This window comes from Chrysemys picta, chromosome 6 (assembly GCF_011386835.1).
Source record: "Chrysemys picta bellii isolate R12L10 chromosome 6, ASM1138683v2, whole genome shotgun sequence".
Classification (NCBI taxonomy): Eukaryota; Metazoa; Chordata; order Testudines; family Emydidae; genus Chrysemys; species Chrysemys picta.
Window position 1 is genome coordinate 34,610,044 of NC_088796.1, and position 18,177 is coordinate 34,628,220.

The following is an 18,177-nucleotide window of genomic DNA, read 5'->3' on the forward strand; positions in this document are numbered from 1 at the left end:
AATACTACATAAAGATGGTGCAGACTCCAAGTTAAGTGTATCTGAACCAAATCAATAGACATGGCAGTTGTCAGCCAATATATCTTAACCTAAAATAAAATTATTTGAATGTGGAAATTACTTAACATTTACAAAAAACAATTTAAGCTTTTGCAAATATTACTGGATGGTATCTGCAAAGATTTTTGCAAATTATATTTAATTAAAAACAATTATCTTGTCCATGGACCAATTCACAAGTTGTACCAACTTCATTAGGATGAAGGGGAATACTAGAATAGAGAGCATCTGGATGCTAAGGTTGACTTAAATTCATCAATGTGTGTTCTGCTTTTGGGTCTGAGGTGAGACAGCCAGCAAATACACTAGCCACAGCCTGGAGGCTCCAGAACAGCACACTTCCTTTAAACTTTCCAACCCAATTCTTACACTAGAAGTAGAGGATGTTATCAATCAATTTAAGCTGGCTGTACCAGTTATATTTAGAATTAGTTTTATTATGATAGAGGACAATTACATTCATTTTCTTTACAACAGCACATATGATCTCTACAACTCTTACAAAAAAGGGCAGCTCTGGAAGTGAGAGATAAGTATCAGATACTGTAATCAGTCAGATCAAAGCATTGCACCACTTAATCACAATACATGCTATACTGCTCATCAATGCAGCTAGACTGTAGAAAATAATCATTTTATCAGTTATAAACCATAAAATAATAATAATAAACTATAACTCTCCACAACTTTCTGGCTAGATCCTAGTTCACTCGTTTAAAACAGCTGAGCACTGCTGTTTTATAAATACTTCGTTTCCAAGCTTTGTGCCCTGGCTGTCATTTCCATTTGATATAAAATATAATCTCTTACCTACAATTGTAAGATATTCACTGGGAACATTAAACGTGGCTGTCACTTGAATCGCAGCAGCGAAGGAAGAGAAATAATGAGCTAGGGTGAAAGTATGCCCCCATTGAATTCAATGGAAAAACTCCCATTAACATCAGTGGGGCTCGGATTCCATGTCTCGTGTTTTACAGAAATCCCTGCCTTCCCTCTGCATATGGAAACAGCTACCTACTACGCTCCTCGTAGCTATCTCCCCAAGACAGGATTTTATCAACAACATTGCAGCCAGTGCCCCAAAGCACCATCTGAGGGGGGCTGGGCTGGAGGCAGCATTAACAGCCTGTTGGTGTCTATGTAGCACTTCTCGCCCCAGACACAGGGTGCTCGCTGACCTCCCCGGGAACGGCAGCGCCCGGCCCAGCACCAATCAATGGCAGAGCTCTACCTTCAGCAGCCGGGACCTGCACTCCGCCGCAGCCCCTTCTCGCCCCGCCAGCCGAACTCCTGAGCCCGGCGCTTCGCCGGCACAAACAGGAAGAGCGGGGCGGGGTGGCTGCCGGGGAGCGGGCCTGGCGCCCATAGGGCGCATGGGCTAGGAAGTTTTCAGTGGGCGAGCCGCTCAGGCGAGCGAAGGGAACGTTTGCCTGCTGCGGACTACAACTCCCAGAGAGCCTTGCGTCAGGCTCTTCGCCCGGGACTCCTCCCAGGGGAGGGCAAATAGCAGGATAGAGCGATTGCCTACATTTCCCAGAGTGACTTGCGCGCTAAACCCTCTTCTCCCCCACCCGCGCCGAGACCTTTTACCAATCCCTGCGCTCCCAGGTTGTGTCAGGGCTCGCACACGGTGTGTGTCTACCATAACACCTGTTTTCTATTGCCTCCTGCAGACTAGGGAGAAGGCAAGGGTTAGCTCAAGCCACTATTTAATTTGATGGACCCAGCTCCATGCTTACGGCCAATGTAGACACAGTTTGACACCCGTAACTCGATTGTAGTAAGGTTGAATTTTAGCCGTGCTAAAGTCAAGCTGAAGGCATTCAACTCTCTACCATGGTGTTTTCAATTAGTTAAACTAGCGGGATTGAGCTAACTTGATTGAAAAAACACCTTTTTTCAGTGCTTAATGGTCTGGAAAAAAGGGATGAAGTTCTGTCTTATTCTGGTAGCAGTAGTTTTGAAACAGTATATAAAGTGTGCTGCTCCACAGCCGAGCTTGATTTTTAAGTGGGTTTTCTTGGGCCAGGATATGACCCCTTGATCTCCTTCCCACACACACACTTTACGTCCTGCCTTTTTTCTTAATCTACAGGTAGAGTGTACTTTAGCACAAGGTAGCTGGTAGAGCTGAACAGGATTGGCCTCAGTGAAAATGGCAGCCTGGGCAAACGTGTTTTGGTGCCCCTGGCCAGGGGTGCTAGAACAACTTTTATAGTAGGGGTGCTGAGAGCCATTTAACCAAACCATAAACCCTGTATATAATGGAAACCACTTTAAGCCAGGGGGTGTGGTAGCACCCCTAGTTCCAGCACCTATGTCCCTGGCCCCGACAGCACCCCACTCCCCCATTGTCCCAACCCCCAGGGCTCACCCCATCACCTCTAGGCTCCACTGTTTCCTCCGTGCCCACCCCCTACCACTAGTGTTTAATTTGCGCTGGCTGGGTACCCAGCACTGAGTTTTGGGGGGAATGTGTGTGTGTGTGTGTTGGGGGGAAGAGTGTGTACCTGAGTGATCAGTGATCATGTCAGCGTGATCAGGGTGCCTGAACAGCAGCACCGGAAGCTTCCACTTCAGACCTGGAGGCACCAGCACAAACATGCTCTCTCTGACCCCCACCCGCACCACAGAGCAGCAGAAATTGGGTACACAGATGGAGGGAGAGGGACACCCCACCCCCAAACACACACACACACACACACACACTCTGAAGCAGACAGGAAACAGGCTCCAGTTGGAGTAGCTTGACCTTGAGTGGCTCCATGGGTAGTGGGAGGGGAACAAGATCAGCGGTGGATACAGATGGCAGTGGAGCAGGGCACCCTTGCTTCGGAGGAGTCACCTGACTGGTCCAGCTCCCCCCCCCCCCCCCCCCCGCAGCTCAGTTTGTCCGCCCTCTTCAGACATTGCTGCGCCTGCCTGGTAGGGTGACCAGATGTCCTGATTTTATAGGGACAGTCCCGATTTTGGGGTCTTTTTCTTATATAGGTTCCTATTAGCCCCCACCCCCTGTCCCAATTTTTCACACTTGCTGTCTGGTCACCCTACTGCCTGGTTGCCTCTAAGCTTCACTGGCTGTTGGCAGATCAGGTGGGTGGGAGGTACCAGCACGGGCAGCACCCCCTTGAATACCACACCCTGGGTGGGGGTCCAGCCTGCCCCCCTCTAAGATCGGCCCAGGAACCCTAGGCTCACTCTATGCTAAAGTAAAACTAGAGTTCTATAATATGTTAGGATGTGCTAGTTAACACACAAAAGCCCAGTTTTTTATCCTAGGTCTTGGCTTCACCACAGCAAAAAAAGGTGTTAGATAACTCAAGTTAGAACATGCCTTATTTCATGGTGAAGACAAGGCCCTAGCCAAGATATACCTCTAGAGGCCAATATTTATAGTATTAGCAATAGGGTTGCCAATTTTGGCTGGACCTATTCCTAGACATCACTTGACATAATCTTTAATTAAAGATTAAGCTTTAATTCCTGGAGACTTCAGGACAATCCTGGAGGGTTGGCAACATAATTAGTAAGTGTGTGGGAAAGTTGTTGAGTTCCATGTTTGGGTGGCAGCAGCATTAATAGTAGAATAACACATGGTGGAAAACTCAGTAATTCCCCCTGTGACTGGCATTTTCATGCAGAGAAGAAAATCTTTGAGTGGGGAAAGGGCCACTTAGAAACATTTTTTTTAATGTTTTCATGTGAATTTAGAGACAGTGAGATGTGCTCAATGCATAGCTGTGGAAGTGAAGTTACTTTTACCTATCCATAGAAGAGCACCCATGGCATAATCATTCTCCACATTCACAAATGTGCGTCGACCATGAGGGAATATCTGCAGGTTTTCATGATAGAGTAATAAAAATGCCAAAGACTATTGCTAGCACTAGTTCAGATGCATTGTGGTTGGAAAACAGGTACAACATTTTCTAATGTATGATAGGCTGGAGACTGAAAGAAGGGGATGTTAATAACTATGTCTGTGCAGTCTGGATCTTTCTTAGGAGTAGGTTTGACAGAAACTGATTTTTTAAATAATTTCAATACATTATATCAATGTTTATTTTCAAGCATTTTAAAGTTATTGATTTAAATATTTACAGTTTTACAAAAGTCTGGGTTTGAAGCATATTTTTACTTATATTGATTTAAATTTGCACAGTTGTGGGAAATCATGGGTGGATCCAGCAATAATTATTTAATGACAGTTGATGCTGAGATTAAAAAAGTTAAAGCTTTATAACTGTTAAAACACAAATTGTCAACATCACATGTCAAAATATATTAAATAAATATCCTTAAATCAAACTCTAATTAAGGTTCGCAAGCAACATTTCCTTACTAAGCCTATCTGTAAATTTCTGTTATTACCAATGGCAATATTTTTTCATTGGTTTGTATGTGTGAATTGATGTTTACTGATATTGACTACATTTGCAGATGACACAAAGCTGTGGGAGGGTTGTCAACACTTTGGAGGATAGAGCTAAACTTCAGAGGGATCTTGATAAATTGGAGAATTCGGCTAGAGACAACAAAATTTAATTCAACCAAGAAAAATTTAAAGTGCTACACTTAGGGAAGAAAAGACAAACGCACAAATACAAAATGGGGAATAACTGGCTTGGCACCAGCACTGCTGATAAGGATCCGGGGTTGTGGTGGATCACAATCTCAACATGAGTCAGCAATGCGATGCTGTTGCAAAAAAAGCAAATACAATTTTAGGTTGCATTAACAGAGGCATCGCATGCAAGTCACAGGAGGTAACAGTACCATTCTAGTCAGTGCTGGTTAGGCCTCAGCTGGAATACTGTGTCCAATTTTGGTCACCAATGTATAGAAAGGAAAGGATGTGGAGAAACTGGAAAGGATTCAGAGACGAGCAACAAAGATGATCAAAGGGATGGAATGTAAGCCATATGAGCAAAGACTGAAGGAACTGGGTATGTTTAGTTTGGAAAAAAGGAGATTAAGGGGGCATGATTGTGGTCTTCAAATACTTGAAAGCGTGCCATAAAAAAGATGGAGAAAAGTTGTTCTCTTTTGCCACAGAGGGCAGGACAAGAGGCAATGGGTTCAAACTACAGCCTAGCAGATTTAGATTAGTTTAAATCTCAGGAAAAACTTCCTAACTTTAAGAACAGTGGGACAATGGAACAGCCTGCTGTGGGGGATTCCTTCTCTAGAGGTTTTCAAAAGGAGGCTGGATAGCCATCTGTCTTGCATGGTTTAGACACAACAAATCCTGCATCTTGGGCATGGGTTTAGACTAGATAACCCTTGCAGTCCCTTCAAACCCTATGATTCTACTGATAAAAATCTAATCCATCAAAGCCTACTTATGAGAATGCCAATAAAAGCAACTATTGTGGTCTCTATGTTACAAACTGCGATAAGTCCACTGTGAACTGGAGACATACTGCCAAAGTCTTCAGTCCTGCCTAATTATTGTTCCTTGAGGAGCACAGGCAGACCTGCTGCCAAATCTCATTGTCTTGGATGAGTCTGTGTAAATACTCCCTCGTTATAAATTAATTTTAAAGTAGTGTCTAATTCTTCTTTAGATTGCTGTGTGTTCCAATGAGGTATTTAAAAATCTTATTAATGTTATAGGAGGAATCGTTATCAACACCTATTATGAGTGTTGCCTCGTATTTCCCATGATAAGAACCTGTTTTCAGTTTCTTATAACTTTGCCAAGCTTCAACTGTTTGGGCTGAAGTTTTCCATGCCAGTTGTCTGCTTCAGACTAACTTTTTTAAATATTTCAGCCAAAACAGTTCAGCCATTTCTTAAAATTAGTCTAGGGAAGAATATGTTGTTTTGCCATTTAAAAATTCTGGTAAACTTTTCTTTGAGATACTCCAGTATTCCTATGTTTTGAAACAAAGACTTGAAATTTGGCCTTTGAGTCAGAGAGACATCTTTTGCTGTTCTTGCAAAAATCCACCCAGATTTGAACAAGTTATAAGCCTTTAAAAAAAATCTCAGTTTCACATTCTCAGTACAGACTTCTAGTTTAGCACCTAAAATACCCAGTGATTCCATCCAGGTCTACTCTACAAAATGTTATTAGCATAGATATGTTGGATGGGGGTGTGAAACAAATATTCCTCCCCACTCCCACCCCCAGTCTAGATGCAGATATGCTGACAGAGTGCTTCTCGCAGCATAGATCATGTTTTTTCTTTGGGAGGAGGGGGGCATATTCCCCTGATATTCCCATGGTGCCACCAGGAGGCATACCCAGAGAGCACTATGGAGAGTAAGCACCACAAATAGCACTATCCAAGAGAACCAGAGTGACAGTGCCCTGCAGCCCTCTGATTGGCTACGTGCCCTATTTAACCTCAGGGATTGGCCCAGAAAGTTGTCTGGGCAACCACACAGATTTTGGTCTGCTGCCAAGTCAGACTTTATTGATCTCCTGGTTTTCAGTCTCTGACTCTGACCCTGATTCTAGCCTGGTACTGCCTCTGGTCTCTGACTCCAGCCTGATTCTGATTCTTGCATCCTGATTCCATCCTGGTACTATCTCCGGTGGTCTCCAACCGTGGCCTGAGTCTTGCTGACGGAACCTGGCTCTTCCAATTCTTCCAACTCCAGCCTGATGACTACTGTCCCTGGTGTGCAGACCTCAGCCCAGCTGTGACCGCTAGGCCAGACCACCTATGTCTTGGCCCCTTACACTCTGCCCCTTCATGCATTCTACATGTAACAGGGAGGGAAAGGAGTAGATTGGACAAATAATAAATAATAATAAACCTTTTATAGAGCTATTATTTTTGGGTGTCTCTCTGCAGACTAAGGAAGGCCTAGGCTACGCTACAAATATAATGGAATCAGGTCTCACTTACAACATGATTAACTTTTTAGCATGGACAGGACTTAACCATCTTATTGTAATGAGGCTAGTGCCTTGGATGTTTCAACCTTACACTAGAGCATTAGGAAGATTTTTCTTTGCAACAATAAGGGAAACTGAAACTCAAGGTACTGCAAGAAAAGTGTTAGAAAGAACTTCCAGACTGATCCAGCTCACTTCAAACCTGGGCTGAATCTGGTGCCCCAAGGAAATGTAATCACTGACACTATTTTTTTTTCAGTGACTATTACTACTATAACTTTTGGTGGTACAAAAGAAAAAGAGAAGTTGGACTGAATCATCAATTCTTGCATACTCAGCGCTGTGGTCGGAAGAGAGATGTTGGATAGAGGCTGTAGGAGTTATTCTAGACTAGAGCCTGTGAAAGGATCAAGGGTGTTTGCAGATGCCAAAAAAAAAAAAAGGCCATGAAAAAGCAAAACTGAGAACAAAGTTCATTTTTGATTACATATAAATTGTATCTCACTATTTCAATTATTATGAAATAAGGCAGTTTGAATTTGTATTCCAGTACATACAAAACTTTCAGTGCCTTTTTAGTGTTACAATATCTACACGTTTTTTTCTAAAGCATGCTAATTTTCAGTATTGTAATACATTATTTAGGGAAAAGCTGCTCTTCATGGGTCACATTTTCTCATGCACCAAGATCCACTTGGTGCAATTGTTGGGAGGTAAAGGGGACCATGCTTCTTAGGCCTTGGCTACACTGGCGCTGTACAGCGCTGCAACTTGCTGCGCTCAGGGGTGTGAAAAAACACCCCCCTGAGCGCAGCGAGTACAACGCTGTAAAGTGCCAGTGTAATCAGAGCCTGCAGCGGTGCACGCTCGCTCACAGCGCTGCAAGCTATTCGCCTCAGAGAGGTGGAGTACATACAGTGCTGCAAGAGCTCTCTTGCAGCGCTGGCGGCGCGACTACATTCGCGCTTCACAGAGCTGCTGTGGCAGCGCTGGGAAGTCCCGAGTGTAGCCAAGGCCTTAGTTCACAGCTGTTCAAGCCACTGGCATGAATTAGGGCTCAGCTACACTTGTGAGTTAGAGCGCATTAAAGCAGCCCCGGGTGCCCTAACTCACGACCCGTCCACACTGGCAAGGCATTTAGAGCATTCTGACTCTGTGGCTAGAGAGCTCCTGGTAATCCACCTCAGCGAGAAGCATAATGCTTGGTGTGCCTCGGGTGAAACGCCCGGGCGTCCGTGTGAACGAGGTGTTGTGTTACTGCGCTCTGATCGGCCTCCAGAAATGTCCCATAATCCCCTTAAGTCAAGTGGCCACTCTTGTCATGGTTTTGGAATCGCTGCAGGGATGCGAATATCAAAGCAAACCATTACTGTGGAATGCTGTGTGTGAGAGAGAGAGGCAGGGGGGAGGGGAGATTTGCTGCTATCTGAACTTACAAAACAGCATGCTGACATGCTCTCAGCCCTCCCAAAACCCACTCTCTCTCCCCCACATACACACAACACACATCCTGTCACACTCCACCCCACCCCATTTGAAAAGCACGTTGCAGCCACTTGCATGCTGGGATAGCTACCACAATGCACTGCTCTCTGTGGCTGCTGCAAGTGACGCAAATGTGGCCACGCCAGTGCGCTTGCAGCTGTCAGTGTGGACAGATTGCAGCGCTTTCCCTACTGCGCTCTAAGAAGGCTGGTTTAACTCAAAGCGCTCTACATTTGCAAGTGTAGCCATGCCCTCAAAGTAGCCTAAGGGCAGCTGGTGGATATCCCAGCTGGGCAGTTACGGACAGATTTTGTCTCCTGTGCACTGCTTGATTGGTGCTATTCAACCTGATAATCAGTGACTGAGTCATGCCAGAACACTGGAATGGCATTCCAGCACCTTTTTGAGTGGCAGCATAGCATTCTGGTACTTCTGACCGGTCTCCCTGTTCCTGAAGGAGAAGAGGTGGAAGAGGCAAGGGCAGCATTTCCTCACACTGCTTCCTCCACCTCTTCTATTTCCAGGTCTGCTCCAGAAGAAGAGATGGTCACTCAGTATCAGTCTCTCCTTCCCGAGCAGGTAGCTGTGCCCAGGGGGTGCCACTCAGAGTTTGGAGCCATCTCTCCTTCCAAAGCAGGGAGATGGGTCTGGGGAGTTCTGGCACTTTTTTTTTTTTTTTAAGGATTTGACCACTGCTGATTATAAAAGATAATCTGGCCCCCTATTATTTTAAAAATTACAATTTAGTATAAATCTGTACCCAAGAATAGGTCTTATTTTAGAGCTTCAGGAAGCTTCACTCCCAGAAAACATCTCCTGGAACCTGTGCTCTAACTCCACTGCTTACATTAGGTTAGTGGTATTAGGTTTGGTCTACACTTGAAAGTTATATTGGCAGAGCTACGGCAGTCAGGGATGTGACAAAAGCACACCTCCGAACAACTTAGCTATGCAGACATAACCCCCCAGTGTTAATGAAGCGTTGCTGACAGAAGACTGCTTCCGTCAACATAGCTAATGTCGTTAAGGGAGGTGGTGTTCCTATAGTGATGGAAAAACCCCTCTTTTGGAGTATGCTCTGTACACTATGGGGCTATGCCAGCACAGTTATGCCTTGCCGAAATAGCTATCGTCTCCATAGTTTAGACATACCCTTAGAAAAATCCTGTCCCCTGTCTGGTGGCTGAACTCTCTAGCCACATCTACACTTTAGTGTTTTGGTATTAACGACACTCAGTCACCATCTGGCTTCTGCTGAAGCAGTGGTTAAAGTGTGAGACTAATGAGGGCAAAATAGGGATGTAGATAGCCTGGAAATAGCAGGGACAGAGCAATCTAGGGATGGGGGTAGGGAGAGTGTGCTAGTCTGTCTACTCCTGAATAACACAGGCTTCCTGAAAATGCATATGACATGTACTTTGCTTGGCTAGCCTTTATAAATGTCCAGGAAATAGCATAACTGATGCTGCGGGGCTAGCAGCCATTTTGGTTGACATATTCTGCCTACTTCCTTGGGTAGGCACAAAAGGGGACTATCAGTGCTATCTCTTATATAGCACCAGGACAGTTTGGACATATAGCTTGCAAAAGCCCTCAATAATTTCAGGTGCATTATGCCTTTGCCCACATGCCAGCTGCCATCGTGAATTTCTCAACCTCAAACATACAGTATATCTCACTGAATGATAATTGCTTGGAATTACCAGCTCATAGAGTAATATCCACTTTATTATTCACAGTGAGCAGAGCTCTCATCTGCATTGTCTGGTGCTACGTAAGCTCACAGAGATAGAAAAGTTAATTCATAAGTTTTACTGCTCTTTACTCTCATCCCTAGACTTCAGCACAATCTTGTTCCACTAGTCACTGGAGGATGGTCCTGGCATGAGCACAGGAAAAAAATCCAATAAAGGTCCATAATGAGCAGGCATCCGAGACAGTTCTGAACAAGGTAGCAGAAGCCAGATCCCCTTTTCTTCAGTGACTGCCCTCCAGCAGCAGGAACTCCCTCTACTATTGTCTCTGTGTGTGTGTGTGTGTATATATATATATACATACATACATACACACACACACACACACACACTTACTATATGTCCTTACTATATGTTTCATTCTATGCATCTGATGAAGTGGGCTGTAGCCCACGAAAGCTTATGCTCAAATAAATTTGTTAGTCTCTAAGGTGCCACAAGTACTCTGTTCTTTTTGCAGATACAGACTAACACGGCTGCTACTCTGAAATCAGCCTTGACAGCCATTCAGTTCTGCATTACCAGTCTTTCCATCAGAAAATGGCAAAGAGATGGCTTAGTTCCTCTGCAATACAGGAGGAGCTGTTATCCCGTTGGGATAATTGAATAAAATGGCAGTGATTATTAGACAATTCTGGGATAAACACACAGTTTTCTCAAATATTCTTTTGGTCCTACAATACCTTTTAGGGTCTCCTACAAACCCAGATTTCAGGGATGTGTGGTGTTGAGAACTGTGGAATAGATAAACTGAGGCGCTTACAGTGGATAGTTGGAGTAAATGCATGCAGATGCACTGAACTGTTTCAGGAGCAAATGGTGCTATAATTGCCTAGCTGTGATGTTGAAATGGTGTAGTGCTCTAATGTAGTCAGGCTTCGAGAGCAAAATCTTCCGTTTTCTAATCTCCCTTATACCAGTTTACATTGAAGGCTTGCATCCATAAATGGACTTAGGCACCTAGAAAAATCACTGGGACAACACTGCAATCCACAAAGCCTGAATTAGGCAGGTAGGCTCCCTAGACAATGAGAAAGAGGTGACTTAGAATGAAATCCACAAAGCAAGCACGCTAGTCAGGAATCTGCCTAAACTAGCCAATGAGAGATGCCCATGAGAGTAGTGTGTCCTGAGCCTTCTGACAGAGAAAAGCGCTGATATCCAGGCTGCAGGGAGGTGCCTACTGATGCCTGTGATTCACTAGTGGGAATGCCTTTTCTTGGAGTCAGGTGGCTTAGGTGTCTAAGTCAGAGGTTCTCAAACTGTGGTCCATGGACCACCATTGGTCCGTGAGCTCCATTCAAATGGTCTGCAGACAGTTCACTTTAAGGTGCGTGCCTGGGTGGCTGTGCATGAGAGAATGAAGGGCCACCCACCTAATTAGTGAAGCCGTCCAGACCTGGCTCCACTAATTAGGTGCCTGGAACCTGGAGAAGATGCACGTATAAGGTGAGGGCAAATGGGGGTAGGTGGGAGGGGGAAGTGAGGTGAGAAGAGGGGGTGGAGGAAATTTGGGACATGCAGGGCTGTGGTGGCCAAAGAAAGAGGCGACTTTCCCCAGCTCCAGAGCTGAGGCTGGTGGGGGAGAGACCACCCCCCAGCCCCAGCACGGGGGCTGCTGCAGCGGGGGAGAGAGGGCACATCCATCGCATTAATATCAGTAGTCTTACCTTTCTAAAATATGAGTTGTGTGCTTTTATTTGTAGAACAAAAACATTAATTATTATTAAGTTTTTTTTAATATAGCACTTTTATCCAAAGCACTTTGCAATAGTTAGCTAATGGTACAAACAACATTTGGAAAGATCATTAAGTGATCAGCTGAGACGCTCAGCAATTTTCAAGTGGTCTGTGGAAAAAAAAGTTTGAGAACCACTGGTCTAAGTTATTTCTTGTAAGAATAAGTCAGGCACCTTCCTCACTCCACAAAAATGGCCCAAGAAGGAGGTGTGCTGCCTACTTTATAAGTGGGTTAGAGTGCTCAGCTGCAATGTGGGAGATCCAAGTCCAATATCCCCTTCTTTAGGAGAAGGAAAAAGAATTTGAACAGGGGTCTCTGTCACGGGGCAGGACTCACCCCTGCGGCACCTCCTGCTGGTCATCCAAGGAATTAGCTTTTCCAGCTCCGGAACGCCCTCTGCAGGCCGGTGTCCCACTTGCCGCAGGGCCCACGTCCCTCCTGGACCCCGGTGCCCCTTTCAGGCTGGGGTGCTGCCACCTAGGAGCTGGACCTGCTGGCCACGTCTGGGGTGCAGTGCGGTGCCAGGACAGGTAGGGATTAGCCTGACTTAGACCCGCAGCACCGCTGACTGGACTTTTAATGGCCTGATCGACGGTGCTGACTGGAGCTGCCAGAGTCCCTTTTCGACTGAGCGTTCTGGTCGGAAACCGGACACCTGGCAACACTAAGCAGGGCCGGGGGTCAAGCACCCCCTGGCACTTCGGAAAGTCAGCGCCTGTGGGAGAACCTATCTTCCCTGGTTTGTGGATCACTTGGGGGCTTACGTGGGAGATGAGCATCTGGATGCCTGTAGAGAGGAACCAGTGTGCCCACATGCAGAAACGTAGATATCTAGAGAACTTTTACTGTAAAAATGTCGGTGCTGAGTGAGTTTAGGCGCCTCCAGGGCGCCTCAGGCAACAACTGAGCAGTAGTTTTGTGGATTCCAATGGAGCCTATGACTGGGATTTAGGCACCTAAGTACATTTTTTACTGCCTGTGGATGATAATGTTTTCTCAAAGGTCAGTTGCAAAACACTAGGCTTTTGCCAAAGTATTTTTGTTGTTGTTAATTCTTATGCTGTATAAAGGCACTTGCTTTGCTTGATGCAAAATGGCTGGAGGATGCAGCACCCATCTTCTTAACTTTAGCCCAGTAGTTAGGGCACTCACATGGGATGTCAGAGACGCAGGTTCAATTCTTCTCCTGCCTGATGGGGAGAAAGGATTTAAACAGAGTTCTCCTATCTCTCAGGAGCATACTTTAAGCACCCAGCTATGGGATATTTTGTTGAAGCTGTGGATAACTAACAAAAAAGTGATTAGAACGGGGGAGGGGATCCTGAGTCTTCTACCACTAAGGAGGGTTCCCTAACCAGCAGGCTATAGAGTCATTCCCCCTCTTTCTCTTGCCCAGTAACTGTTCCATTGTGGATACTTAAATAGGTATTGGGCTAGAAAGAGTGAAAGGGAAATGAGTCTGAAGCTTGCTGCTTAGGGAGAGACTGAGGTAACCTTGCATCAGAACATCCAATAGCTCAGGGATTAGTGCATCTCTCTTAAGAGGTGTGGGAAACCCCTGTGTAAATTCTTTCTTCAGCCTATGCAGAGAAGGGAACTGAACCTGGGTCTTGCACATCCCAGGTGAGTGCTCTAACCATTAGGCTAAAAATTATCTCATGAGCTCTGCTATCTCCCCCCAGATTTTGAATGAGACTTGATCTGGTAGGTGGTCTCTGAGAGAATACTCACTGATCAACCCTATATGTGAGACAGGGGTTAGTCTGCCAATGTTCCCCCAATTTGTGAATTGCTCTGGGGCTTGGGCAGGAGCAAAAACACTGGTGCTGTGGGAAATTCACCCTGAAAATGTAGGCACTGAGAGAGTTTAGATGCCTATTAGATTTCGTGGGGTTTTGTGGATGGCAGGGGAACCTAAAACTGGGGTTTAGATGCCTAAGTTTGAGGTTTAGGCAACCATGTATCTCTGTGGATCAGGGCTACAGTTCCTTATGAGCTCCCTACCACTTTTTGCACAGTGATGCAGAGGACTCCTTGCACAGTAACAAAGAGCTTTGAGAGTCTATAGTTGCAGTAATCTTTCCAATATGTTGCACATGCTCTGCAGCACAAGCATATACAGAGCTGACCAGTGATCCCCTCCACACAAAAAAACTTCAGAAACAGACTTCAAAGAGAAACAGCAGAACTAAAATTCATTTGCAAATTCAACACCATTAATCTGGGCTTGAATAGGGATTGGGAGTGGCTGGCTCACTATAGAAGCAGCTTTTCCTCTCCTGGAATTGACACCTCCTCATCTATTATTGGGAGTGGACTACATCCACCCTGATTGAATTGGCCTTGTCAACACTGGTTCGCCACTTGTGAAGTAACTCCCTGCTCTCCATGTGTCTGTATATAATGCCTGCATCTGTAGCTTTCACTCTATGCATCCGAAGAAGTGAGGTTTTTACTCACGAAAGCTTATGCCCAAATAAATCTGTTAGTCTTTAAGGTGCCACCAGACTCTTTGTTGTTTTTGTAGATACAGACTAACACGGCTACCCCCTGATACTTGACAACATGCAAGGCACTAAATTTAGCCGTATGGAGTGGAAATCCATCAACCTCAACAAAAAACGTGCACAGATACAGACAGACATCATCTTCCTCTCCAAATGCAAACAGATGGACATCATACCAAAAGGACTGAAGGTAAAAAATCCATTGCAATCAACATACTACACTGAGTATGGTGAGAGACTGTGCCACACACTCTCAAAAACTGAGGAACCACCTGATCAGCATCCTGTACAGCAGACAGGAGAAGATCAAGAATGAGCTCTCAGAACTGGAGACTCTCATACAATACCAGCCTTCTACACAAACTTCAACGTGGCTGGACTTTACAAAAATGAGACAAGCCATTTACAATGCACATTTCACTTCTCTACAGAGGAAAAAGGACTGTAAGCTATCTAAACTAATACCTGCCACTGGGGGCTATAACAATGGTACCCTCAACTCATCTAACAACATTGTCAATCTTTCCAACCACACACTTAGCCCAGCAGAAGAGTCTGTCCTATCTCGGGGACTCTCTTTCTGTCCCACCATCCCCACGAACATGATACAGTTCTGCGGTGATTTGGAAGCCTACTTTCGTCGTCTCCGACTCAAGGAATATTTTCAACGCACCACTGAACAGTGCACTGACCCACAGGAACCTTCCTACCAACACTACAAGAAGAGGAACTCTGCGTGGACTCCTCCTGATGGTCGAAATGACAGACTGGACCTCTACATAGAGTGTTTCCGCAGACGTGCACAGGCTGAAATTGTGGACAAACAACATCACTTGTCCCATAACCTCAGCCGTATAGAACGCAATGCCATCCACAGCCTCAGAAACAACTCTGACATTATCATCAAAGGGGCTGACAAAGGAGGTGCTGTAGTCATAATGAACAGGTCAGATTATGAACAGGAGGCTGCCAGGCAACTCTCCAAGACCACATTCTACAGGCCACTATCCTCTGATCCCACTGAGGAATACCAAAAGAAACTACACCATCTGCTCAAGAAACTCCCAGCTACAGTACGGGAACAAATCTACATGGACACACCCCCAGAACCCCGACCAGGGGTATTCTATCTACTACCCAAGATCCATAAACCCGGAAACCCTGGACGCCCCATCATCTCAGGCATTGGTACTCTGACAGCAGGATTATCTGGCTATTTGGACACTCTCCTCAGACCCTATGCTACCAGCACTCCCAGCTATCTTCGAGACACCACCGACTTCATGAGGAAACTACAGTGCATTGACGTTCTTCCTGAAAACACCATCCTGGCCACCATGGATGTAGAAGCACTTTATACCAATATTCCACATGAGGATGGACTACAAGCTGTCAGGAACAGTATCCCTGATGAGGCCACAGCAAGCCTGGTGGCTGAGCTTTGTGACTTTGTCCTCACCCACAACCACTTCAGATTTGGGGACAACTTATACCTTCAAGTCAGTGGCACTGCTATGGGTACCCGCATGGCCCCACAGTATGCCAACATTTTTATGGCTGACTTAGAACAACGCTTCCTCAGCTCTCGTCCCCTAGTGCCCCTCCTCTACTTGCGCTACATTGATGACATCTTCATCATATGGACCCACGGAAAGGAGGCCCTTGAAGAATTCCACCTGGATTTCAACAATTTCCACCCCACCATTAACCTCAGCCTGGACCAGTCCACACAAGAGATCCACTTCCTGGACACTACAGTACAAATAAGTGATGGTCACATAAACACCACCCTATACCGGAAACCTACTGACCGCTATACGTACCTACATGCCTCCAGCTTCCATCCAAGACACATCATACGATCCATTGTCTACAGCCAAGCCCTAAGATACAACCGAATTTGCTCCAACCCCTCAGACAGAGACAAACACCTACAAGATCTTTATCAAGCATTCGTAAAACTACAATACCCACCTGGGGAAGTGAGGAAACAGATTGACAGAGCAAGACGGGTACCCAGAAATCACCTACTACAGGACAGGCCCAACAAGGACAATAACAGAACACCACTGGCCATCACATACAGCCCCCAGCTAAAACCTCTCCAGCGCATTATCCACGACCTACAACCTATCCTGGAAAATGATCCCTCACTCTCACAGACCTTGGGAGGCAGGCCAGTCCTTGCTTACAGACAACCCCCCAACCTGAAGCAAATACTCACCAGCAACTACACACCACACCACAGAAACACCAACCCAGGAACCTATCCCTGTAGCAAACCTCGTTGCCTACTCTGTCCCCATATCTACTCTGGCAACAGCATCAGAGGACCCAACCACATCAGCCACACCATCAGGGGCTCATTCACCTGCACATCCACTAGTGTCATATATGCCATCATGTGCCAGCAATGCCCCTCTGCCATGTACATTGGCCAAACCGGACAGTCCCTCCGCAAAAGAATAAATGGACACAAATCGGACATCAGGAATGGTAACATACACAAGCCAGTAAGTGAACACTTCAATCTCCCTGGTCATTCTATCACAGATTTAAAAGTCACTGTCATTGAACAAAAAAACTTCAGAAACAGACTTCAAAGAGAAACAGCAGAACTAAAATTCATTTGCAAATTCAACACCATTAATCTGGGTTTGAATAGGGATTGGGAGTGGCTGGCTCACTACAGAAGCAGCTTTTCCTCTCCTGGAATTGACACCTCCTCATCTATTATTGGGAGTGGACTACATCCACCCTGATTGAATTGGCCTTGTCAACACTGGTTCGCCACTTGTGAAGTAACTCCCTGCTCTCCATGTGTCTGTATATAATGCCTGCATCTGTAGCTTTCACTCTATGCATCCGAAGAAGTGAGGTTTTTACTCACGAAAGCTTATGCCCAAATAAATCTGTTAGTCTTTAAGGTGCCACCAGACTCTTTGTTGTTTTTGTAGATACAGACTAACACGGCTACCCCCTGATACTCCTCCACCACTTGTGCACTGACACAGTCACACATAATGCTCCTTGGACAATGACTCCCCTCTCCCCCTGCCCACACAACCTATGTACAGTAACCCATTCACAGCTATTTGCAGTGACTTTTCTCCTTTTAGTGACAGAAATCTCTTGTACCCAGAAACACTGTATTTGCAGAGTTTCTCCCTCTCTCTCACAAAGCAAACTGTACAATTACTTTCTCCAGACCACCAGTGCAGTGACATATGGGGCAGGGGCTTTCTCTTTGCTCTCTGCTTTGAAAAGCACCTAACAGTGGAAATCCTGGTCCCTGACTGGGGCTATAGCTCGATGCTAATACAAATAACACAATACTGTAACCCGCAGCCCATTACACAGCGACACACAGCTCTGCTTACCCACAGCCCCCGAGTTCCGCACCAGACACTGTGCCTAGCGACACAGCCACAGATCCCCTAGACCGGCCCTGGAGCCCCCCAGCTAGCGGCTCAGTCTCAGACTAACACAGAACCAGCGCCACGTGCACAAGCTCAAACTCACGGCTGGGTGACTCACAGCCTCTAGCAACGCTCCGCGCCCAGGGCGCTACGGCTGCTGCGTCCTCATTGGTGAGTGGGCGTGGCACGTGACACAAAGACGGGGCTCTGCGCGGCGGTTGGTAGGTAGCGGCACGTGCTGCGGCTGCTGAGTGGAAGAAGCCTCGTTGTAGGGGCGCGCGCCGCCTTTGTGGCGCGTGACTGCTGGTGCGGCGTGGAGTGGAGGAGGTGAGAGGGAGCGGAGCGGCGCGGCTGCTGC

General features: G+C 46.0%; 2 protein-coding genes across 17 annotated transcripts in view; one reads left to right on the plus strand and one right to left on the minus strand.

Annotated features, from left to right (window-relative positions):
- Positions 1-17,800, minus strand: part of LOC101933621 (neutral amino acid transporter 9) — a 92,103-nt gene extending 74,303 nt beyond the window's left edge. For 2 of the 6 annotated variants that reach the window (XM_065598941.1, XM_065598940.1), the window contains exon 1: positions 1,295-1,377. The gene's annotated coding sequence lies outside the window, so the exon portion shown is untranslated. Of the gene's footprint in view, positions 1-870; positions 1,009-1,294; positions 1,452-17,780 lie in introns of those variants that run through there. The other 4 variants (XM_065598937.1, XM_065598944.1, XM_065598939.1 and 1 more) reach the window with 4 other exon arrangements.
- Positions 17,801-17,986: 186 nt separating this feature from the next.
- Positions 17,987-18,177, plus strand: part of DDX4 (DEAD-box helicase 4) — a 103,787-nt gene continuing 103,596 nt past the window's right edge. For 7 of the 11 annotated variants that reach the window (XM_065598930.1, XM_005300845.4, XM_065598932.1 and 4 more), the window contains exon 1: positions 18,010-18,146. The gene's annotated coding sequence lies outside the window, so the exon portion shown is untranslated. Of the gene's footprint in view, positions 18,147-18,177 lie in introns of all 11 variants that reach the window. The other 4 variants (XM_065598929.1, XM_065598928.1, XM_065598931.1 and 1 more) reach the window with 2 other exon arrangements.